At 35.5% G+C, this 26,511-nt stretch overlaps 2 long non-coding RNA genes across 4 annotated transcripts; one reads left to right on the top strand and one right to left on the bottom strand.

The window, feature by feature from the left end:
* Nucleotides 1–1,199: 1,199 nt before the first annotated feature.
* Nucleotides 1,200–25,201, bottom strand: LOC122233235. Its single transcript, XR_006210755.1, has 3 exons — nucleotides 25,125–25,201; nucleotides 1,584–1,819; nucleotides 1,200–1,452 (listed from the first exon to the last, which is right to left on the bottom strand). It is a non-coding gene; the product is annotated as an uncharacterized LOC122233235 (long non-coding RNA).
* LOC102953561 lies at nucleotides 4,740–9,451 on the top strand. Of its 3 annotated transcripts, XR_006210754.1 has the most exons (5): nucleotides 4,740–4,944; nucleotides 5,081–5,170; nucleotides 6,066–6,568; nucleotides 7,894–8,024; nucleotides 9,239–9,451. It is a non-coding gene; the product is annotated as an uncharacterized LOC102953561 (long non-coding RNA). The 3 variants fall into 3 exon arrangements; XR_444165.2 differs by lacking the exon at nucleotides 5,081–5,170; XR_444166.2 differs by lacking the exons at nucleotides 4,740–4,944; nucleotides 5,081–5,170 and adding an exon at nucleotides 5,184–5,957.
* Nucleotides 25,202–26,511: the final 1,310 nt, after the last annotated feature.

Raw genomic sequence — 26,511 nt, 5'->3', positions numbered from 1 at the left:
AGCTTTTTCCATTCCCAAAGTCTCTTTAGTATCCTTCTTATCACTTGTAATAAAGATTCCCATTCCTTGTGTGACATATGACTGCTGACAGATTTCAGGCCACACCACTCCCCTTTTCTGTCTGGGCAATATGAAAGAAAGAAAGACTGAGTGTCCCCTCCTAGTAGAAGTAGGAATGCCAAGCCACCCCAGCCCCATCTCAGAAACTAACCAAGCTTGGGTCCCTAGTCACCATAACACGTAACAACACCCCAAGCCAGTTGCCTCTCCCTTGTCTCAAGCCGTGTTTGGACGTGCTTGGGAAAAAAAACATTGTCTCTTCCTTCCTTCCTTTCCTCCCTCCCTGCCTTCCTCTTTCTTTCCTTTCCTTTTCTTTTTTTCTTCTCTTTCTCTTTCTTTCTTTCTTTCTTTCTTCCTTTCTTTCTTTCTTTCTTCCTTCCTTCCTTCCTTCCTTCCTTTTTCTTTCTTTCTTTTCTTTCTTTCTTTCTTTTTTTTTTCTTTTCTTTCTTTTCTTTCTTTCTTTCTTTCTTTCTTTCTTTCTTTCTTTCTTTCTTTCTTTCTTTCTTAGAGAGAGAGCACACAAGCAGGGGAAACGGGCAGAGGGAGAGAAAAAGAGAATCTTAAGAAGGCTCCATGGTCAGCATGGAGCCTTATGTGGGGGGTCGATCCCATAATCCTGGGATCATGACCTGAGCTGAAATCAAGAGTCTGACACTCAACAGGCTGAGACATTCAGACACCCTGAAAACATTTTCTTCTCCTCTTAGTGCATGTGTGACATTATCAGTCTCAAAATCCAAGCCAATTATGGGGTCCATCCTGCCTCTGTGCAGGAAGTACAACACACTCAATTTGATTTCTATTAATAATAACATAGGTTCAGTTATGACCCATTGGTCGATATTGCTGATTACTAAATGTAAATCATCACTTTTTCAAGCAGTTGGACTACTTTCCTTTTTTAAAATTTAAAATGATTTTATTTATTTTGTCTTATTTGTTCTTTTCAGGAGAAAAAGTCTGAGAAATCATTTGGATATTTCTTCTTTTGTACAAGGAAGAGAATAGTAATAACAAAAATAATAGCAAATAGACATTAATGAGGAGAGAAAATGAGGATTTAAGTGACCCATACACACACTCATAGATATGCAGAGAAATCAATACATAAGATGAACTTAGATAATTGCAAAGAATTATTAGTGGTTTTAAAAAAGAGAGAGATTGACAATAATGAGTATTTCATAGAGCCTTTGGGCAAAGAAGGGCACAATAAGAAGAGGCAGCAAAAACATTTTACAGTTGGAATTAAAAAGTCTGGGCATATTACCTGAAGCTAAGCTGGAAATACTTAGCTTTTTTTTTTTTTTAATTTTTCCTTCTTTTCTTATTTTTTTCTTCTTTATTTTCACACGTGTGGCCTTTATTCTATGAGTGGCCTGAGTCCGCTTACTGGAAAATGCAACAAAATGGTAAGGTTTGCGGTCTTACTACAATTTCCCTCAGAACTGTGTCTATACTAAGGGATAAGAAATTTCAAAATTTAGAACTGAACCTTAAAACAGCATTTTATTGTCACTTACCATAACACCCTTAGAAAGATGGATGTAATTTCAGTTCAAATCCCAAGACCGATATTCGGAAGCAGAGATCTGAAAATAACCAATCTGATTTCACCCATTCTCTCCTCTTTGAAATTCAAGTATTAGTTCAAGGGTTCTTAGATGCATGTTTCTAGTCCTCATCTTCTATTCAGCCCCAGCCAACATCTTTCACATTTTGTTCTGCCTTATGTCCCTGGGAGGAATCGTAGATGTAACTGTATAAATAGACGAACAGTAATTATATAAGTAAAGAACATCATAACTTGGTCCATTACTTTTCTTGGTGCCAGTACTTCACATCAGTTAATTTTTAATTGCAAAAGGAGACAGTCTCTTTTTCCTTCTCTTTCTACTCTTCTAAATCTGTTTCCATTAGTTCTAAGGAATAAAGTACTGGTGCCTATGGACATATGACTCAAAGTTTCGGTGAAACCCCATGTCCGAAAGCTTTGTTTAGTGTTTGCTTAAAGATTGTAGTTCCTAGGTGTTGAATCAATATATCATACACCTGAAACCAATATTACTCTCTACATTAACTGTAATTTAAATAAAAACTTTAAAAAAGGCTGTGGTTCCTGAAATGTAAACGTGATTGTCTGATTGGTTTAGAAAACTAAGAGGTTGAAGAGAGGTTGGGGTAGGAGATAAATGGGAGAAACCAGTGACTTTATATTAAAATTAATTTTGTCTTGTTACACAGTGGCTTTGCTCTTCAGCCAGGCTGAACTTGACTGATTCCCCTCTACTGTAGAGATCAGATAGTTCTTCATTATGCAAGTTCAAGAAGAGTGGTTTGTTGTAACCTTATGTCAGGCATTGTCTATATATGTTTGAATCTTCATATATTATAAAGATGAGATATTGATATATGGATATATAGATATATATTCTAAAAATATTGTTCTATTATTTTCAAATATTTTATGAAGTAAAGTTGTGAAGTTGTCCAGTGGTTTCCACAAGAGAAGATAGTTTTTATTATTGAAAAGTTACTTTTCAAGTTTTGCTTTCTTTTTTAGACCAAATGTAAGATATGGGGAGAGAAGAGGATTGTATTTTCAAACTGTAACTTAGATACTAGTTTGGGAATTGCTGATTTTGTAAAATAAAAAGAAAAAGTTTGGTTAAATAGTCACATGCTCTGCTTTAGAACATGTTGGAGCCTTAACCTGGGGATTTGAAAAATAATTTTACCAAGAGAAACAAAAGCAAGAATGAACTATTGGGACTTCATCAAGATAAAAATCTTCTTCACAGCAAAGGCAATAATCAACTAAACTAAAAGGGAACCTAAGGAATTGGAGAATATATTTGCAAATGACATATCAGATAAAGACTTAGTATCTATAAATCAAAACTGTGATGAGATACCACCTCACACCTGGCAGAATGGCTAAAATTAACAACTTCAGAAAATAACATATATTGGCAAGGGTGTGGAGAAAGGGGAACCATCTTACACTGTTGGTGAGAATGCAAACTGGTGTAGCTACTCTAGAAAACAGTATGGATGTTCCTTAAAAAGTTAAAAATAGCACTACCCTCTGATCCATCGATTGCATTACTAGGTATTTATGCAAAAGATACAAAAATACTGATTCAAAGGGGCACATGCATCCTGATGTTTATAGCAGCACTATAAACAATAGCCAAATTATGGAAAGAGCCAGAATGTCCATTGACTGATGAATGGATAAAGAAGATGTGATGTATATTTAATGGAATATTACTCGGCCATCAAAAAGAATGAAATCTTGCCACTTGCATTGATATGGGTGGAGCTAGAGAGTGTTATGCCTAGTGAAATAAGTCAGTGAGAGAAAGACATATACCATATGATTTCACTCATATGTGGAAATTAACAAACAAAATAAATGAACCTAGGGGACGAGAACAAAAAATGAGAGGCAAGCAAACCATTGGAGTCTCTTAACTATAGAGAAGGAACTGAAGGGTTGATGGAGTGGAGGTGGGTGGGGGATGGGCTAAATGGATGATGGGCATTAAGGAGGGCATTTGTTGTGATCAGCACTGGGTGTTGTATGTAAGTGATGAATCACTAAGTTCTACTCCCGAAACCAGTTATTACCCTATATGTTAACTCACTAGAATTTAAATAAAAATTTGAAACAAACAATAAAAATTAAAATAAAATTTTATTACTAGTTAAAAAAGTAAGAAAAAATAATTTTACCAGTCTTACCTTGGGACCCTCATTAATTTTCCTTCTCACTACACAATGAGAATTGTTATACCTATACTCTCTCTCCCTCTTTCTAAGAGAAAGAGAAGGGAAGAGAGGGAGGGAGAGAGAGAACCTTAAGCAGGCTCCATGCTCAGTGCTGAGCCTGATGCAGGGCTTGATCTCATGAGCTATGAGAGCTACAGTAAATGTTTGGAGCAGTGGGTAAGATATTTTGGGGTTATTAAAATATTCAAACTCTCATGATGTAGTTTCTAAGAATTGAACTGAAGAATATAGTGAAGTAAAGAAAACTAACAGGGAATATAAACATGATAATGTTTCTCATATTAAAAAATATTTTTCACTCAAATCACTTGAAATTTAGAATATTGTCATGACATGAAGAAATGAAGCCTCTAAAATTTCACATATGCTACTTAAAATCTACACAAATATCACCTTTTTAGGATAAAGACAGGAAGAAATAAAAAAGAGAATGGCTTGTGAATATGATAGGATTTTAATAAAATCTTTTAACTTTTTCTATATAGTAGTGTTGGTACAATAGTATAGTAGTGTTTGCAAAAGTAAGTTCTTGTATTACTATAATTATGTAAATGAAAAAAATTGTGTCACTCATTTCATTTTGGTGACTGGGAAAGTTATATTAGTGAGGGGTTGTTCCCTGAAGTGACAGGTTTAGGATATTTCTGACCAGCAGGATTGGTTTTCCTTAAGCTCAAAAATTCATGCATGTCCAAATACAGATGTAGTTAAGCATGTGATTAAGAGTGAGCAAGTGAAAGCATTTCCTTTAAGAAATTGCTCTTTCAGAGGCAGTTGGTTTATGTAAACTTAATCTGGGATGGCAGAACCCTGAGGAGTAACTGATGAGGTAAAGAAAGCTCCAGAACCCTTAGCAATATTCCACCCCCAACTGCCATCTAGAGTAAAGGATGATTGGAAATGGGGGCCGCCATGATGTCTTAGAGGATTGGAAGAGAACTGTGGTCATCCACATATCTGAGCACCATGAACAGACTAGCTACAGGATCAGTGCACCCTGCTGTAAAAAGCCAGCTGCAATGAAACACTTTTGAATGGAGAAGCATCTGGAGGTTGAAGATATCAGAGAAGCTTCCCGCTGGTCTGGAAGTCAGTACTGGGGCATCCTTTCTTGGGCAGAGATGGGGGTGGATTGAGATATGCTTTCAATGAGGAGGAAGAGAGTATGGAAGGAAGACTAAATCACTTAAGTGGAGAAAGGCTAAAGTTATTGTTTTCCTTTCAGAGGAGATCAGTTATGCCTGAGGAAACAGAACCTACAAATAGCCAAAGCACTCCTTGGTAGGGGCCTTACGCCCACCACCATTTTTGTGAGGTAACTTTGCCGTGCATTCACTATCTACCTGAGTGATGGCTGCTGTCTTCTATGTTGGTTTATTTTCTGTCTCACCTTTGCTCATCTGTGATGATCTGGAAAGTGGACAGTAGCATGAGAAATCACCTAATCTTAAGAAAGAGGAAAATGCAACCCAGGAAATTATTGCCTAAAGTGAGATTAGAATTTCTTGACTTTTAAAAGACTGGGCTGGAGCAAACCTAGATATCAAGAAAAATTCTCTTCAGTAAGAGCCGATATGATAAAACCTGAAATTATGTATCATGGGGAATAAGTTGTAGGTAGGTTGGTGGTTGGTAGACATAAGGTATACATTTTATTCTAGTTTTGGATCATATCAAGATCATGAGGCTATTTTCTCAAGGGGGGAAAACATGTCCTACCTAACAAGTCTCTCTGTTAGATGGGGAATGTGATGGAGTAAGGGGAATGGCAAAAGAAAGACATTGATTTGGAGGGGGAGGGGCACTTGCTTGCTGGGCGCAGAGAGGACTGAGTAGTTAACTGTCAGTGGCAAAAATAACTGCCATCCTGGGAGGTGAAAGTGTGGGGAGGGGGACAGAATGGAGCACACATCAGAGCTCCGTGGGCAAAAGCTGCTCTCATGAGGAAGCCACACTGTTTCTGACCCAATCTAAAGAGTGGCCTGGTGAACAAGGCGCTCTGTGCTTTTAGTTCCTACCAGTGATGGCTGGGAATAAAGAAGGTTAGAACAAAAGAAAACATCTCGCTTCCCTGCCAATTCCAGGCTTTCACCAAAGCTGAGGTCTGCATTTGCAAGTCTCTAGCACTGTGCCTGAGAATTTCTAATTATTCAATACCTGTGTGTGTGTGTGAAAACGTAAAATTTTGTTCTCCATTTTTTTCTTCTCAGTTAACCTGGCTATAAGATGATTCCTGTGCTATAGCTGCTGGAGGTAGCCTGATCAAAAAACACCGCAATTGTGGAGATGATTGATTCTTCTTTTTATCACCTGTAATACCCCTATCTTTCCTCCATGTAACCATTAAAGGGAGCAGTTGTGTACAAAATGTATTATACACAGGTCCCACGCAGAGGAGTTAGAGGGAGGATTTAATACACAAGAAAAGAGGTTCCTGGTGTCCTGAGGGGCAGTTCCCTCCCTGCTGGCTACCTGAGTGGGCTAATCTTCAGCCCCTAAATGAGGCCTATATGGAAAAGGATGACATCGAGCAAAGGGCATAGGTGGAAACTCCTTCCCTACAACACATCATCTGCTACTCTCAGCTCAAAGGTTTAAAGAGAGCAAGAAGATTTACTTCAGATGGTCCGTGTCCCTGTCACCATCCCCATCTCCATTTCTGACAGGAGTGTATAGGGAGGCGAAAAGAAGGTGGCTGTCATTGGGAAACAAGGTAAGGGCTTGAGGATTAAGAGGACAGCTTTGAACTGGGCTCAGCAAGCTCACTGCTTCCAATAGAGGTCCTGCCATGTCTTCAGTGGCCAAGTAAAACTCTCAGCTTGCTGTTCTCTGGTTTCCTAGGATCCTGGAGTTTTCTTGTGAATTACTGAGGATAATGCAATTCAACCTAAGGAAGAAACATTTGTAGGAACTTATCAAGGTTATCTTGAAACTGGGTTTTACTATTTCCTGTTCTTTACTAGGACCATGTGTGCAAAAGGGACATGCTGTTAAGCAGAAGATATTAAGAAAAGTGGTGGAAAGAGAAAGATACTAGAATGCTTGACAAAGAGAATCAGAAGGCCTGTAGATTACATGGGGGGCAGGGGATAAGAAAATATGGCTATGATTTCAAGTGGGACTCTGGATAGATAAATTCTTCAGATAAAAATCTGGGTATCATAAAGCATGCTGGGATAAACACAGGGTGAAATGTCACTCAAGAATTAAGTGTAGAGCATCCCCTTGCTTCCGAAACCATCTTTCAACATGGCCACTTCTTATACATACAATGGCTATGGGGCTTGGGGAAAGTCACTCTAGTTGCTGGTTAGGTTAAATTCTGAAAAATATTCCACCAAAAACAAAAAAGTAGCATGAAGTTCAAACATAAAGAGTAAAATAAAATAGAAGAACTTGTTACATAGTGTATACAATCTCACTACTTTTGCAGTCATTATACTTTAGAAGCTGAGGATTGTCTGAAATTTAACCTAAGAATTTCTTTTAAGTGTGTATCAGCTGAGGATTTTCCCCATTTGTTCTCTGGGTCCTGTCTTGAGAGAACCATTTCTATTCTCACTGTTCCAGGGGCACCTGGACGGAAGTAAATAATAAGGGAACAGAGTAATTTAACAAGGAATTAGAACAGTGATGTTCAGGTACAGATGCCCAGGAATCACTCTGTCTCTAACAGAACAGCAAAAATGACAGAAACCACTAAGATAACTAATGATCAAACAGGAGAAAGAAGGTTCCGAGGACAAAGAAAAGAGAAAGGAAGGGGTGGGAGTTCTAGGAAAGAGGAGCATAGCCCCCTCCAGAGGAGAGGTAGGGTTCTAAGGACAGAGCTGAGCTGCCACAGGCTGAAACAGAGGGTGACTGTCAGGCCTTCACGACCTCCTGACGGAAGGGTACTGGGTCTGGTGTGCTGAGCTAGTCAGGTTAGCCTCTGCTAACACCTTGATAGGAGAAAAGAAAGACAGCAAGCACTGTGTCCAAATGGCATTCCTATAGATGAGAAAATCAAAGTAAAAGACATGTTTTCTTTCTCCTCAGATAATACATACATAGGAAATTAAATGGTAGTGAATGAATAATGCTAAAGGCTAGAAAAAGTTGTAGAGAAGCAAAGAGAGGCCGAGAGCTGAGCCACCGCAGAGGAGATGCCCACCATTGCTGGATAATTTGTAAGTCCCTCCTAAGTGGGAAATCTAAGCCTATCTAGAAATCTGATTTGAGCCCAGGTGGTGGCTCCTGCCCCTGATTAGAATGCTTATCTCAGCTCAGAGATGTTCCTGGAAAAGTAATGAGGCACTGGCTTCCATATAGATGTTTATATCCAGGAAGAAAATAAAATTAATGGCGTACAGAAACTTATAACGACTCGAGGCAATTATTTCTGAGAATATTTAGTCTCAATATTTCTTAAGATCTAAATTAAATCAGGTATCCTGGAAATTTCAACTGTCATTGAGTGGGGAGTTATCTTGCTTTAAAAGCTGCCACCCATGTGGAACTCAGGTGTATATGGAAATACATGTAATTGATTGCTTAATCTTAACATTTTTGTCCCAGCTCTCACAGTTCAAGTGTTGTGAGAAACAGTTATTGATTGTAGAAGCCAAAGGACTGGACAGTGTCTTCTCTTTCTATGAGTACTTGACTCTGCAGCGATCTTGAACCCCCTTGAAAGAAAAGGACTTCTCAATTTTCTTGTGCCTCTTGCCAAGAATCTCTGAGGATTTCTGAGATTGATCACTTAGATGTTTGCCTGCTTTATGTGTGCTTTCCATGTTTACATCCTTAAAGTAATTGAGGCTTAGAGACCAGAATGTGCCTGGGCCTCAAGAGCGTGGAAAAGGCAGCCTTGAGTTACAGACTGGCAGAGACTGGCAAAGAACTGAAGGCTCCCCTACCTTGTGGTGTCCCACTGCATTTGCCCCCAAAGATGAGATTGCCTTTGCTATCAAAAGAAGCAGAAGGGGCTTAGATTTGATATTTCCAAGTCGTGTCTTTGGTTGTCTGGAACCAGGAAGAAAGATGTGTAGTCCCTTCCTTGGGAACAAGGCCATAACGTCCCTAGATGGGAAGAGGGCGACCAAGATGCCTCGGGGTGGGAAGGTCACGGAGCATCCCCCAGCATAATTAGGCTTAGGACTTGAGGTTGTGAACAGGACGTCTTTGAAACAGGTAACTCTGAGACAGTTGGAAAAAGGGGAAATTTACCTATCTCTAACAATAGAAATTGTCTGTTACTGGCTTCTGCAGGAACCAAAACTCTTACATGTTATGGATACCTGAGTACTGGTCACAGTAAGAAAGGATCAGATTTGTTAGAGTTCTGCTATTAACCAACCTGCTCTAAAACTGGTTTTCTTAGTAGAATGTTTTATCTTTGCAGATTTTGGAAACAGGGCTGAGAATGGAAATCTGATTTTCTGGCAAAAAACCCTAATCTATCATAAGAGGCTATGTTACCTTAGCCCAACAGAGGTCTATATCCTGAAATCATAAAGGTTCAGAAGACCATAATACAAGCCCAGTGTTCAGGTCAAGAGAACAAGATCCTTGGAATCAGACACACTGGAATAAAAATTGAAATTCTTTCACTTATTATTAGATCTTATATGATTTTCTTGCTTTCCTATACCTCACTGTTCTCATTTGCAAAACAGGGATAATGATAGATACAAATACTTGTAACTGTAAAATGTATCACATATGTACCTAAAATACTTCACTCAGTGTACTGCATACAGTACATTTTCTTTTTTTTTATTAATTTTTTTTTATTTTTGAGAGACAGAGCACAAGTGTGGGAGGGGCAGAGACACAGTGAGACACAGAACCCAAAGCAGGCTCCAAGCTCCAAGCTGTCAGCACAGCCCCCCGCAGGGTTTGAACCCACAAATCGTGAGATCATGACCTGATCCAAAGTCAGACACTTAACTGACTGAGCCACCCAGGCACCCCCATACAGTACATTTTCTAAACTGTAGCTATTTTATTAGTAGTCCTAAAATGCTCTTCAGAGTATTATTTCCAGAAATGGTTATTATATGTCATAATTCTTTGATAACGTAAGATGAGATTTTAGGTGGCAAACGGGAATGGTGAGAGATATGGGAACAACCTCTCAGGTGAAACCTGACTGAAGAATCTGGTAATGGTGGGACTTGAGGAAATAGATTCAAGTCTGAAGGCTCTATGATTGCAGAATCCTATTTTGGAGGATACGTACAGGAACAGAGGAACTTACAAGTAGTCAAATTTTAGTATCCTGTAAAGGAATTCAACAGAATTTGTGATGTGGATGAGCATAATCATTAACATTTTAATTTAGATATGCACTTTACAAATTATAAATAAAATCAGCATGCTCGTAGTTTATGCACATACTCCTAATTCACTGAATATAACATAGATAATATTAAGGGAATTCACTATTATTCATATGAATGACTTTAATGCCTGTATAATACACATACTGTTTAGTGCCTTCTATATACAGTCACCCTCCTAGAACAACACAATCATGGTCCCTGTTCTCAAAGAGCTTACATTCTGTTGTAGAAGACTGACTATACAATTAGTTAAGAAGTAGTCTTTGTTATTAAGGAAATAAAAATCTCTTTGGTCATCAGTGGCCCCTTTTCTTACTCAAGTGTATGCTGACTTCCCATCCTCCCTTTGTCCTATTATTTCCTTCATAATCTACTCTGACAAACAATTGATACATTACTCTCTTTTTTAGTAACTTCTAAATATCCCAAGCAAAAAGTTGATCTTGTGTGTGTGTATATATATGCATATATGTTAAACATTTCACATATGCATATATGAGTTAGAAAACAAGTATATATGTATATATAGTTATACATACATTAAACATATATATGAAACTATATACAACTCACTTGCTGTGTGGGTGTGCGTATCTAGGTTGGTTGAAGACATAAGAGATTTTCCTTAGATTTAACTTCCCATTCTAAGAGCTTAACTGTTTTATTCACAATAATAGTTTTTTATTGTTGAATGAAAGCTTTGCGATTCATTATAAATGATCAAATAAAATACAATAATATTCTGATGTGATAGTATGTAAGTTTTACCTATCTCTACACTTTTAAAAGATTTTGTGAAGCCAGCTAAAAAAATAAAGCCAGCTAAAAAAAATGGTTAGAAAAAAAATATATTTTAAAGCAAGAGAGAATATCTCTTATGAACTCAGTAGAGAGCAGAATGCCGTGTCCGCTGCCCAAGGACTTCTTCAAATTTGTTATCTACCTATAAGGTCACACAAAACCAGTTTTAAAAAATCTTGATCTGATATATGCCTACAAAGAAGAAAGGATGACAGTCCTCAGCAGTCACAGCAATAACTTAATTTACTTAAGAGAGAGAGATAAATGACAGGTGGAAAAAATTTCTGTCAAGCTGGGGAGACCTTGAGATAAAAGTGAAACTTTTTTTTTTTTTTTTTTTTGAATCAAAGGTCAGATCCTTAGTACTTTTAAGAAGCCCTCCTTGATGGTTTCTTTTCATTTCTAGGTGTCAAAATGAAATTGGGTGACTCTGAAATTTTCTCTCAGTTTTAATGAAATCAGAATCTCAAATAGAAGAGGCAAAAAGACCAAGAAGTTTGAAAACTGCTAAGCATTAGGTTCAAATTATGGATAATTTTAAAATACATTAAATACCTTTGTCTTTACTTTGACGACCTATTGTCGATATTGGAAAATTTCTACAGTCCTTGAACGTATACTAGATTTGGTTAAACTATGTGAAATTATTACAGCATGTTTATTCACTCTAAGCTTGTCATTGGCTATTATGTGTCATTGTGTACCATTTTGGGTCTTAATATTTTAGTGGAATGGAGTAATCATTCAAATCTCAAAAATAATTATGCACTGTGATCAATGTCATGAAGGTTAAACACAGAACACTGTGGACAACAGAATGGGAATAAATGTGTTACTGATTTCAGGAAAATTCTTTTTAAGAAAATGAACCTCAACAAAAATGGATAATATAGCTGGAGCACAGGCAAGAGATTGTTAGGGACCATCTTGGCTCACACTTATAGGCCATGAAAAGGATTTTATTTTTTATATAATAAATCAGGCAGAGTTTTAATCAGGGCTTTGACTTTTTGACCATGTTTTAATAAAATCTTTATGCATAAAAAAACTAAGACAAACAGGGTAAAAGTCTCATTTGAAGCTCAAGAATTTTACAAAGGAAAATGACACTAAGCAAAATGAATAATCTGTAAATTACCTCTAATTAAAAAAAAAACAAAAAAAAACTTTGGCTTCTGAATATGTCCATTTCTGCCTATTGAATTTAAACCTCTATAGTGAATAGTAAGAGGTAAAACTAGAGATGCACAATCATCCCAGAAAATAAACGTTGCAGGGAGTAGGAGAGCATAGCAGGAGATCTCCAAGAGTTACAGTCTTGAAGTATTAATTATCCAGATAAAATAGACATTCATTTTGTTCAGTTATTGGTATTTTATTACAGTATTATTAGGAAGAAAAAAAAGACTTTGAAAACCTATGTTTCTCAACAGAACTAGTAGGCGACTCTCAGTCCTACAACCCCCTCTCAAGTGGGCTGTCAAGTGTAGCTTTCAGGCTTCAAGCACTCAAGGGACATTTAAAGATAGTTGGTCATTGGGGCGCCAGGATGGCTCGGTTGAGCGTCCGACTTCAGCTCAGATCATGATCTTGCAGTTTGTAAGTTGGAGCCCCGTGAGGGGGGCTCCGTGCTGACAGTTCAGAGCCTTGACCTGCTTTGGATTCTCTGTCTCCCTCTCTGTCCCTACCACTGCGCGCTCTCTCTCTCTCTCTCTCTCTCTCTCTCAAAAATAAACATTAAAACCTTCTTTAAAATAGTCACATACTTGACCATTAAGTAAACGTCAACAAAACCAAAGGATTGGTATCATCAAAACACAACAAAATTTGGGAGCGACAACTAAAATCATATGCAATATGTATTATAGAAGCATTTTTAACATTAAGTACTTCTAAATGATTCCTAAGTCAAAATATAATGGGGAATTTAAATGTTTTGAATTGACTCACAATAAAAACACTGTCAATTGTGGGATATAGCTAAAGCAAATAAATAGGGAAACTTTTAACTTTAAATGTATAAAAAAAAGTTTAATAATAATCACTGAGCTGAGTTTCAACTTAAGGAAAAGAGCAATAGAGCAAATCCAAAAAAATATAATGTAAAATAGACATTCTTGAAAGTCTTAATCTGTGTCCATATGATATTGTCATTCCTATTATTTTCTTTCTGTTGAATTTCCATATCATATATTACAATCATAATGTGTTTAATCCATTTCTAATTAAAGGGCATCACTAAAACAGTGAAAGTTTGTTATTAGGAAATGTGAGAGCAGACAAAATTGAACTATCTTAGGCCTTTAACGAAATCACATTTAACTATACCTGTGCTTTGTCACCATATTTCCCTTCTATTACATATGTACTCTTAATAGCCAGAGAAGAATGCCATGTTTGCAGAACTTGGGGAGTTTCTTATCTACCTTCCCCTTTTACTCTTACTTTCTTTTTCCCATAAATATTCTGCCCTACCACCAGATCCATTGCCAGGTATAAGGATGTATTTTCACAGGTTAGCCACATTTTCTCAAACAGTTCAGTTAAAATTTCAAATACATGCTTGGAAGATTATAAAATTACATTAGGTATGTGGTTATAGTTTTAATAACATAAAGGAATCAGAAAATAATCATTACGGGCCGCCTGGGTGGCTTAGTTGGTTAAGTGTTCGATTCTTGATTTTGACCTAGATCATGATCTCACACTTAGTGAGTTTGAGCCCCACTTGGACCTGTCAGCGTGAAGCCTGCTTGGGATTCTCTCTCTCTCTCTCTCTCTCTCTCTCTCTCTCTCTCTGCCATTCCTGCACTCTCGCTATCTCAAAATGAATAAACTTTAAAAAATAAAAGTATTGTCTCACTTCTAAGAAATAATCATCTTTTTAAAAAAAATATTTTGAGAGAGAGAGAGAGAGAGAGAATGAGTGGCGGAGGGGCACAGAGAGAGAAAGAGGATCAGAAGTGGGCTATGTGCTAACAGCAGAGACCCAAATGCCAGATACCAGACTCAAACTCACGAGCTATGAGATCATGACCTGAGCTGAAGTCAGACCCTTAACCAACTGAGCCATGCACACCCAATCATCATTACCTTTCAAGACTATACTTTAATACCTCTGATAAAAACTTTTTTTGTTGACCAACTGCCATGAGTCAACTTGTGGCATTATGATTTTAGTTAACTTTGTGATGTAATACTGCCATTTTTTCCATAAGGAAATGGAGGTCAGGGACTTTATTTTACTTGTCAAACTAGTTATACAGCCTAGATTTGAAGCTAGGTTTGTCTTCTTTCATTGTACCGTTCATCATACCTTTAACTTTCAATTTGGATTACACAATTCCTTTGATTTCCACTCTGTTTCCATCAAGGTTATGTCTTTAAGTCCATGCCTTTTCTTATTCTCTTATTCATTTTCATCATTGACTGTTTTCTGTTTCTGGACATAGGCGTGAGAAGGTCTCCTACACTTAATCATGCGCTGGCCATGATTTTCATTGTAACTTATGAAACTGTTGCTCTGATTCTTTGCCCATCTCTAACTAGACATAGTCATAGAACCGTATATGCCATTAAATAAATGTATCCCCAAAATGTGTTACATAGACCACTACTACTCCAATGAAGTGTTCCTTAAAAATGAGATGTGAAAATTAAATAAGTTTAAAAAATTCTGCTTTATATATACCTTTCTTCATGTCAGTTTATCTCCAGTAAACATTGGCATACTAGATTGTTATAGACATCATATAGTAAAATATTTCACCCAACTTAAAGAAAACTTTGATCATAGAGAAATGTTGCTTATTTGAAAAAAAAAAAGTTTCCTAGATTTCTCTCTCTGCTCTCCTTACTGGTACCCCTTGGTGGTACACTGAGAGTTTATTGAGCTCACATTACTACATGGGTTGGAGAAGGTTAGAAATAGTTATCTGAAAGACATATGTCTTTTTTTATGTGTGTGAGTATATATTTTCCATGCATTGCCATAACTTGTAAAGTTTCTGTATAACCATGGGAAATTAAACATTTAACATTCATTAGATTTCTATGCATTCACAACCTATTCGCCTAGTTAATACAAGTATTTTAGATGTCACAAATGATCTTCAAGTTGCTTTCCCATTTATTTTATCTTTATTTATTTTTTTCAGTTTACTTTGAGAAAGAGAAGTGGAGGCAGGGGCAGAGAGAGAGAGTGAGAGAGTCAATCTTAAGCAGGCTCCAGGCTATTGGCCAAGAGTCAGATGAGCCATGCAGGTGCCCCTTCCATGATCCTAAATGTGTGTTTTCTGAAGGGGTAGAAAATTGAGGGTTATTTTTGAAATGCGTATGTTATGCTCAAGTTGCTACACAGGAAACATGAAAAATTACAAAATGAACAAGGGGCAGTTATCTCTCTCAAACATAATTTGATTTCTGACACGAGTAATCTGTCCTGGGAGCATTATCAAAATAATTATAATCTTTTTATATTTTTCTTTTGACAATAGCAAAAAATGACTCAAAAATCAATAAACAACTAGACCAGCAATCTAGGTGTTGATTGATTTAGAAACTATTTATCTCTACATAATCCTACGCAAACAATTATTGCCTAAATATATGCAAACTCAAATCCAAGATTCCACCAAGAGAATTATTGATTTCTATGAAAAAAGAGAATATGTGCGGCAGGGCATGACCAACTAGATGTACTTCTTCTGAGCAATTGACAGGTCATGACCCTTCTCTGTGGAGATCTGTGCGAAGCATTCATGTAAATTCTATTGCATTTGTGACTGGTAACCCATAGAAAATAATTATGTATGTCTGAATGTGAAGTCCTCATCATCCTATTAAACATGGCTTGAGAATAAACCATAACTATAGTGAAGTTTACTCTACAGCAAGATGCACAAAAATACGCAGGAAGGCTTTTTCACAGTGTTTGAGAGAGAAATATAAATAGTTGAATCTTGCATGAGAAATAATTCACCCAGTCTACAGAAAGGCTCAAGACAAGATACACTTAGACAGTAATGTTGTTTAAGTACTTACTCTTTGGAAACAATGGTCAAAAAGAAATACATTTATTCCAAGAGAAAGGAAAAAGACAAAGTTCTCTTAGTGGGTTGAAGTGGGCCTATAGCTGCTTTTAGCCATGTATGTTTAATCCAAGAGAAATGTTCACAAGGGTCTAGAGTAGAGAAACACTGGAGGTAGGGAGGCAGTCTAAGACGCCAGTAGAGACCACAGCATCTCTTACTATTGTTATAATAAAGGTAACTTTGTATAATCTCTTCCTTGATTTGTACTAAATGTTCTGTTGTTAATTGTATACCATTCGTAGGTAGAAACAAAATGGTCAGTGATTGATTTGATCCAGAGGAGCTCATTTCCGCATATTTGGATTCAGTAAGTCTTCATAATTCATGCATATATTCATATGAATTATTCATATATGTATATAATTTCTTTATATGATATTGATAGTTTGATATAGTATATACTGAGTAATTATTTGAAATAATAGCAAAGTTGTCTGATATAAATGTTATGTTTTTAAGTCTATTATTTGATCACCCTTATAAAAAGATCTTAAAATTGATCCTACATTTTTTTTTAAATTAGGCAATATCCTGTATAGTTTTCTCACTACATAAATAGCAATTATATTTATCACTCATGTTATCATCCATGTGGTATTTTTACCTCCTCCTTTTCATATACTCATTAAAAATTTTTTTGCTACTTGCACACAAGATAGCATCTGGTGCTGGGAATTTCCCTTCATCAACTCTCTGCCTAATAGAAGAAATAAAAATGTTCATAAATATTTATTTTACAGTATGATAAGTGACATAAAAAATTAATGCACATAGTGCAACTGAAGCAAAATAGATGAGTGTCTAAATAAGACAGGGTAAAGTTTTCTAGAAAGCTATAAGCTATATGGAAACCTTAAGCTATAGCTTCAAGCTATAGCTTGAAGAGTAGATAGGAGGTAATGTTATGGAGAGAGAAAACCAGCAAAAAGGTCTGAGACAGCACAGAACGCTTGTTGAAGAAAGGAAGACTCAAGAGTGGCATGCTTGAGAACTGGAACATACAGCCCTCTGACCAAAGCACAGAGGGGTGAATGATAAGAGAGCGTTACTGTAAACTCCATAGCACTATGAGAGTTGCAGGTTGAAATCCATGAAGCAAAAATATAGAAAGCATTTTGTTTGGCTTCATTTCAGCCAAATGTTTTTCAAAATTTCCTCTATAACTGAAGTGTTTAGTCCAGGTAATACACAGGATCGGTCCCCAAGCCTTAACCATATCTGTGTGTTCCCATGTGTTTCCTCTGCAGTACTTTTTCACCTCCGTCCACATTTTCATAATCAAATAAATACATACAGAGCAGGGATGCACAAATAAGGCCCATTGGCTCATTCCACTCTACAGTGCTCACTGATTTTTCTGTTTTGTTTCTATAATGAATTTAAAGCTGAAAATCAGGAGACCCTATCTCTAATTCCAGCCAATCTCCTGGCTGGAGACCTTGAGACAAAGTATCTTCTTTTTGACATTATATAAATAGGAACAGGTGGTTATCCAAGGTGTTTGCATTGCAGTCCTTTGTTAAAATAAAATAACACACTGCAATCTAATATGTAAAACAGATGAAGCTCAACATCTCTGGTCAAAGCAGCATGGGAAGGTCATAAGCTTTGGGTATCACTTCTGCACTGGATTACTCTGAGTCACTTTCTCAGGATACATAAAACTCAGATACACACAGATGGAAAACCCTTAGAGCCAACTGCTTCCCAGATTGTTTATTCACCTCCAGTCTGACAGCTCCAGTTAATATTTAATTCTATGCTCTCCATGTCCACAAACTCTTCTCTATTAACTGTGGTCTACGCACATGTTCTCTCTAGAAAGGACCTCAGGTACCACTGTTTCACCATTGTTTTGCAATGAAAGGAAGTTACATGGCCAAGGTTATAAAAATTATTTTAATATATGTACTTTTCCACGTAAGAGGCTCCACAAAGTAGAAGGGAATCAATATTAAGGATTCCTGGTGGAGGAGTAGTCACTCCTGTAACGTTTCTCTGGTTTTTTTTCTTTTTTTTTCTCCATAAAGTTCTCACCTGTTATTCCCCTGATTCTTTGATGTCTGGTATAAATCTGGCACATCTCCAGTGGCACACCCCACAGACAAGTTTCCATAGTTTCTCCATTTGAAACAGATCATTCCCAAATTTGTTAATTATCAAAATCATTACTCAAGTGAATGAAATGTCTTATTTTCCACATCTTTAACTGCATTGGATATTGTAAAGATATTTAACATTGATTAATCTTATGTGTATAATATTATTTCAGTGCTCTTTTAATTTGCTTTCACATATGACTATTAAAAATGAACAGATTTTCTTACATTTATTGACTAGGCTTTCTCTTTTGTAATTTACTATTCATGTTCTTGGGCTGATTCATCAATACCTTTTGTTTTTTTAAATAAGTATTTTGCATATTTGATTTTGTTATCATTTGCACTGTGGCATTATTTTTGTTCATATTTATGTCCATGTTATAAGAAAGCAAATTAGTAATTTTAATGTAATTAGATTATGTTCTTATAATGTCTTTTAAAAGTTATATTTGCTTTTCCCATTTTGATGTGGAATAGTCTATTTACCATCTGATGAGATAATTTCTGTTATATATATATATATATAAAATTATATGGTATCACATCTGTTTATGTTTTTGTTATATTCTTTTATCTATTAGTTTAACTGCAGTGTTGAACAGTGTTTATTCATCAATTTTTATTATGAATCTTGATATCTCATAAGGAATTCTCCCCATCCATTCTGAATTTCATGAAAAACCCTGACAAGATTTGAACTGAAATTGTGTTGATTTTACCTAGATTAATTTTTAAAAGAATTGTTATTGTTTAGATACTGAATCTTCTCAATCAGCATGTAACTTCTGCTTATGCATAGGGCTTCTTTATGTTTTTGTTTTGCCTTGTTTTTTAATAATGCTTTGTAATTTTTTCCAGAAGTTCAGAAACATGTTAAAAAAATTTCATTTCTAGGTACCTTAGAGTTATTGTTGCTTTTGGGAAAGGGAATTTTTTTCTAGTATAACTTAAAATGCTTACATTAATTAATATAATCAGATATTTGATCTGCTTTTATATTTTGATATTAATAGACTTTCCAATGTTGAAAGTAATACATTTTGTTTTACATTATTTTTAATTTTTATTTAAAAAATACAATAATTTCCCAGAAGTTTTCTTCAGACTGTCAGTAAACCTCAGAGGCACCTACTCTAACTACAATACTAATTTTTATCATCATATTATCATCATATATTAGCTTTTCTATAGTTAAAATAGAAGTATAAATAATCTCTGTGGTTTATTCTGTTTTTCTTCTTTTGTTCAACAGGATCCTTTTGGGATTCATCCATTTTATAATATGCATCAGGAGACTTTTTTTTTTAATTCCAATGTAATTAACATACAGTGTTATATGTTAATATAGTAATTCAACAATTCTATACATTATTCAGTGCCCATCGCGACAAGTGTGCTCTTAATTTCCTTCACCTAATTCCTCCATTCCCAGTACTCATCTCCTCTCTGGCGACCACCAGTTTGTTCCCTATATTCAAAAGTCTGTTCTGGGGCTTGTCTCTTTTTTTCTTTGTTTTGTTTATTAAATTCTGCCTATGAATGAAATTATATGGTATTTGTCTTTCTCTGATTGATTTTATTGCATTTACCGTTATACCCTCTAGATCCATCCACAATGTTCCAAATGGCCAGATTTCATTCTAGTAGCACAAGTTTCTCATCAGCTCATCATATAGTCAGTTTTTTACACTTAGCCATTCTGATGGGTGTGTTGTATAATCTCATTGTAATTTTAATTTTCTTTTCCCTGCTGATAAAGATGTTGAATACCTTTTAGTATGCTTATTGATCATTTAGATACATTTATTTGTAAAGTGGTTTTATAAAATTTTGCCCCCTTTTTAAGTTGTGGTTTCTATCTCTTTTCTTGATGTCTAAAGTTCTTCATATACTCTGGATACAAGTCATTTTCAGATGTATTTATCTATATATCTTCACAAATTTTGTGGATTGTCATAATTTTATTATTTTCATCCCCAAACATTTTTTAATATCCATTAGAATTTTACTTTGTCATATGGATTATTTAGCAGTTGCTTAATTAACAAATATTTGGGTGTTTTCTAATTACCTATCATTATTGAGTGTTAATTTATTTCTACAAAGGTTGGAAACTATATATATTATTATTCCTGAACTGGAATTTCTTGAAAATTGCTTTGTGACATACAATATACTTTATTTTGTTCAGTGTGTTGTGACTATATGAAAAGAATGTGTATTTTACAGTTATGTTTGTGGTATTCTATATATATCAAATAAATCCACTTACTTAACAATGTTAAATGTTTTAAATTTACACTTTTCTCCCCTACCGTAAGAAGCATGTTAAATCCCTTTCATCATGATTTTTATTTTGTCTCATTTTTTGATGTTAATTTTTACTTTACATAATTGAAAACTATGCTGTGTGCCTCCAAACTTAGTCATATTGTTCTATTAACTATTCTATTGTGGTAAAATATTCTGCTTTATCATTCATAATATTTCTTACCTTAAAGTCTCCCTCACCTGACATTAACAAAGACACCCTGATCTGCTTTTGGTATCTATTTTTCTGTCATTGTACTTTTCTTTATCATTTTGGTTTTGTATTTAAAATGTGTTTTTGAGGACTATTCATATTTTGGCCATTAAAACCTACTTAACGCAATGTTAACATAGTTATATTACCTTATCTTTAGTTTTTGCATGGTATTTAAAAAAATTTATTTAATTTTCAACCTATCTTTTTAAAGTTGTTTCTTATAAACAGGATGTTAGGTTTCCCTTCTCTCTCCCTTTCTCTTTATCCCACCCTATCTCTGTCTTTTAGTTAGTCACTTAACTCATTCATATGTAATGTTATTATTCATACAGTTGGGTTTAAGTCTATCATCTTGCTATTTGTTTTCTATTTGTCACATCTGTCCTTCATTCCTTGATTCCTTCTTTCTTATATTCTTATATATTTCCTAGACTCAGGTTTTTATTTAAATTCCAGTTAGTTAACATATAGTGTAGTACTGGTTTCAGGAGTAGAATTTAGTGATTCACCATTTCATATAACATGCAGTGCTTATCACAAGTGCTCTTCTTAATGTCCATCACCCCTTTAGCCCAGCCCCCACCCACCTCCCCCAGCAACCCTTAGTTCTCTATTTAAGAGTCTGTTTTATGGTTTGCCTCTCTCTATTTTTTCCCTATGTTTATCTTTTTCATTTCTGAAATTCCACATGTGAGTTAAATCATACGGTGTTTGTCTTTACCTTGTGATCTAGTAATTATACACCAAGATATTTACCCAAAGGATTAGAAGGGATACATGCACCTTGATGTTTATAGCCACAACATAAACAATAGCCACGTTATGGAAAGAGCCCAAATGTCCATCTGCTGATGAATGGATAAAGAAGATGTGGGGTGTGTGTGTGTGTGTGTGTGTGTGTGTGTGTGTGTAGTGGAAGCATATCAGTCATAAAGAAGAATGAAATCTTGCCATTTGCAACAGTGTGGATGGAGCTAGAAGGTATTATGCTACACAAAATAAGTCAGAGAAAGACAAATACCATATGTATTCTTTTATATTAATCAAGTTGCTTTTAGTATTCTATTTGACCATCTCTATTAGCATTTTGGTAATATCTTCATCATTTATTAGTGGTTTATCATATTATTTCAAAATTTGTTAATTTATTGCTGACATCCGAAACTACTAGTTTTATCTCATCCCAAACAATAAAAGAAGTTTGTAACAATTGAAATTCATTTATCCCTTTTAAAAATCCCAACTGAATGTGGTAGAAACCTTCAAATATATTGTCATTATGGTTGCTGCATGTATTCTTTTTTATTCACTTCTCTGCCATTTCTTAAAGTGTAGATTCTAATACTATCTTATTGCATAGCTATGAATTCTCATCCAGAATTAGCATTTCTCAACCTAATGAACCGCATTCAATGTTTTGAAGTTCAATTTACTGACTGCAAGTTTTCTTGACTTTGTTTTCTTATTTTTATTTATTTAGAGAGAGCATGTATACATGAATGGGGGAGGGCAGAGAGAGAGAGGGAGAGAGAATGCCAAGCAGGCTCCACACTGACATGGAACTCGAACTTATGAACTATGAGATCATGACCTGAGACGAAATCAAGAGTCTGAACACTTAACTGACTGAGCCACCCAGGTGCCTATTGACTTTGTTTTCTTGAGAATATTTTTGTTCACTTTCATGCTTAAAGGAAATATTTCCATCAAGTATGTGTAATACATTGGCAAGTTATTTCCCTTAATCTTAGTATTTTCAATGTGTTATATTATGGTATATATAGTACTTAAGTGTGAGGAATAAGCTTAGGAATTCCTTGACCTTGCATTGATGGGTTAACAAGGCATAAAGAATTAGAAAGCCATAAGATGAACACACCCAAGTTTGGGTAAACAAGATTAGGTAAACAGGGCAAAGGCCCCCAGTATGGGACAAAGGTATAGGAATAGAAAAGCCTCAGGATGAAAGCATCAAAAATGAGGTAAACAAGATTAACTATTTGGGGTGGAAATGCCCCCCCCCCCCAACTTAGCACAAAAGCAGAAAGCTGCTTTCACAGGAAGAAAGGACAAAAACAGGAAAACAGGACTTGAGATCACAGCAGGGCGAAGTTGCCCAGAGTGGAGCTAATTAACAAAAGAAAGGTGCCTTGTTGACCCTGAGGTAGCATGCTCTGTCTTTCTTGTCCCCTAGGCAATGTTAGGTAAACAGAGGTAGTGCCTCTCAACCTTCTGCCCAGTACTAGACTTTTGTTTTGTATCGACCCCAAACCCTAACACCGCATACCGCAGATCTTCAAAACCCCCTTTCTCCCACACCCATGAGTTAATGATCATGGTTTCATTATCTCTTTGTGCACATCCATCACGCTTGTAAGCCTTCTGATCCTAATAAAAACGGAGCAGGAACCTTTACTTGGGGCTCTTGTCTTCTCCCAGACATTAGCCTCTCTTGCATGTCAATCCTGTATCTGCTCTCTTGCTGGACAAGAGAGAACTCCAGACCCAGAGTCTACGACACTTAAGAAATTGTTTTTTTAATTGTATCCCCATTTTCTAATATATGTACTTTTGTATATGTAGTATAAATTCTAAATTCAATTACATTTGATTGGCAGTGATATGAAGAAAGATAAAGGTGAAAAAACTGAAGGAAAGAGTTGATATATAAAATATATGTTAAAGATGTGAAACATTTCTTAAAATAAATTCATATAAAACATCAGTTAGCAATCTTTGTTGAAAAATATTTTCTTTGTGGCAAGTAGGATTATTTCATAAGCAAGCTATAGAATAAGTAGGCAATTGAAATCATTTTGGAAATTTACTCTATAATTATCCTCAAGAAATTTAAACCAGCCCCTGTTCATTTCTTTTTTAAACATATAATTTAATAATGTATAAATTATAGTATGTCACCATAAAAATTAACTGAAATGCATTATCTGAATATTATGAGTGAACAAAATTTGAAGTAGGATAACAATTAAGGAGCAGACATAAATTCCTTTTCAGACACATTAGCATGTATTGATTTATTTTCATCTTTACTGACTATATTTATGTTCTCTGGCAAAAATTTTCCCTTTAGTGATGGAAGGTGTCAGATATTGCTACAGAAATTTATGGCAAAGATAGGAAGGTTTAACTAAATGTCATTTTAATCAAGGGAACAGTTTATGTTTAATGAAATTGGATTATTAAACTCACCCATACAGAAATAATTTGGTGTGTGGGGGGGCGGGAGAGTTATGTAAATCGTATGTAGTATTTCTAAAATACTTCTTAGTAGACTCTAAATAGTAAAATTATTCATTGTATGTATTTTGAATTATTTATTGGAATTGTTCATTCTGAATTTTTGTCTGAAGTTGGAAAAAATGGGGACAAGAATCAACATTAAGAAAAATCACCATTAACTAAAAGTCATTGAAAGAAAGCATAAATGTAAAGACAGGATTTCAAAGCAGTAAGTTTCAGTTCTAGGTCTTCAACTATCCCTATTGCTGATTCCCATCACTTTGTTGTTGTTGTTGGCTTGCTGGGTTTTGTTTTTACCAGTTATCATACTTCAAGGGATTTTTTTTAAGTTTATTTATTTACTTTGGGAGGTGATGGGCAGAGATAGAGGGAGAGAGAGAATCCCAAGAAGGCGCCAAGCTCGGTGCAAAGCCCAATATGGGACTCTATCCCAGGAACTGTGAGATCATGAGCTGAGCCAATATCAAGAGTTAGATGCTTAACTGACAGAGCCACCTAGGTGCCCCTTCAAGGGATATTTTTTTTTTAACAAACATTTAATGTTTGGTTAATCCCCCTTTCATCCATATTTCTCACTGTATTTTCTTAATTTTCAGGATAGATTTCTATCACCTTTATGATCCTCTCTACCTCTCTACAAAATTGTTCATTTCTCATTCTTAACCCCACTACTTTCTTTCTTCACTAGCTGATAACAACTCATCCTCCAAAACTCAATCCACAAGCCATCTTTTCTACGTCTCTGCCACTCTTACTGGCCAATACTTGTTGTGTCTATGCATCCTGTTCACAGCTCTGTCACAGCTCTGTGAAACTGTCTGAAGACTTCCAATACCTGTTTGTCTTTCAATTAGTAAGTGAGCAATTTTAGTGTAGGAATTGTGATTATTTAGTATAGGAATTTTGAGATGTGTATCAGTATTTCCAGCTTTTAGGGCATTATTAGTGGATTCCTTAATTTTTTTTTCTTGAATTGACAGCTTTGTTAAGATATGATTCACATGCCACAAAATTCAAACATAAATAAAGTGAATCTCGGTGGCTTTTAGTATATTTTCAGGTTTATAAAAACTATCATCACAATCTAATTACAGAACATTACCATCCCCCCCAAAAGAAACCTCATACCCATTAGCATTCATTATCTATTTCTTCTTACTTCTGGGTCCAGGTAATGGATAATCCAATTTCTGTGTCTATGTATAGTAGTCCTCCCTCTGACCCCGCCTCTTACCCATGATTTTGCTTTCCACAGACTCAGTTACCCTCCAGAAGCAGATAATGATCCTCCTTGTGACACATTGTTAGCAGGTCAGTAGAAGCCTAACCCTACATCATAATGTCTGTGTTATTCACCTCACTTCATCTCATCACATGGGCATTTTATCATCTTACATCATCACAAGAAAAGGAAGGGTGAATACAGCACAATAGGATATTTTGAGAGAGACCACATTTACTAAGTTTTATTACAGTATATTCACATATTATGTATATAGTATATATATTGTTCTATTTTACTATTAGTTACTGTTGTTAATCTCATACTGTGCCTAATTTATAAATTAAACTTTACCATGGGTAGGTGCATGTCAGAAAAAACGTAATATATATAGGGTTTGGTAAACACAGTTACATATTCACTTTGAACTGTCTTGATGGTGTTTTTGAGATGCAAAAGTTTTTAAATTTTATGAATTACAATTTATTTTCTTTTATCACTTGTGCTTTTGGTGTCACATTAAGACATTTAAGACATTTTTTTTTAATGTTTATTTTTGAGAGAGACAGAAAGAGCATGAGTGGGGGAGGAGCAGAGAGAGAGGGAGACACAGAATCTGAAGCAGGCTCCAGGCTCAGCTCTCAGCCCACAGAGCCCTACATGGGGCTCAAACTCATGAACCCTGAGATCATAATCTGAGTTGAAGTCAGACGCTCAACTAAGTAAGCCACCCATGCGCCCCTGATTTTTCTTTAGTGATCTTGCATGTTTTAACCTTGAAGCCCTTTATTAGAATTAGTAAAATTTTTTAGTTGTTTTGTTTTTCTATATACAAGGTGATATTCTCAATGAAAGAAATAGTTTTAATCTTTGCTTTTATCTGGATGCTTTTTATTACTTGTTTTTGCATCATTCTTTTGCTACAGCCTCTTGTACGATATCAAATAGAAAAGACAAGAAGACCTGCATCTTTGTCTTCTTCCTGATCTTGTACACAATTAAGTATCATGTTAGCTGTGGGTTAGTTTGTGTGTTAGTCTGTTGTTGTAGAAGCTCTTTATCAGGCTGAGGGAGTTCCTTCCTATTCCTGCTTTTTCCAGTGTGTTTACTTGAAAGTGTGTTACTTTCATCTAGTGATTTTTCTTCATTTCTTGAGACGATCATGTGGGGTTTTTTGTGCTTATTCTCCTTATATAGTATATTATATTGACTGATTTGAGGATGTCTATACCAAGTTTTCATTCTGGAGATAAATCACACTGTGTAATGTTGTATAAGACTTTTCATACTGTGCTGGTTTGGTTTCTAGTTTGCAGTTTTATTT

Source organism: Panthera tigris, chromosome D4, assembly GCF_018350195.1.
Source record: "Panthera tigris isolate Pti1 chromosome D4, P.tigris_Pti1_mat1.1, whole genome shotgun sequence".
Taxonomy (NCBI): domain Eukaryota; kingdom Metazoa; phylum Chordata; class Mammalia; order Carnivora; family Felidae; genus Panthera; species Panthera tigris.
Note: the sequence above shows the minus strand (reverse complement) of the source record. Positions and strands in the feature narration are given on the sequence as shown.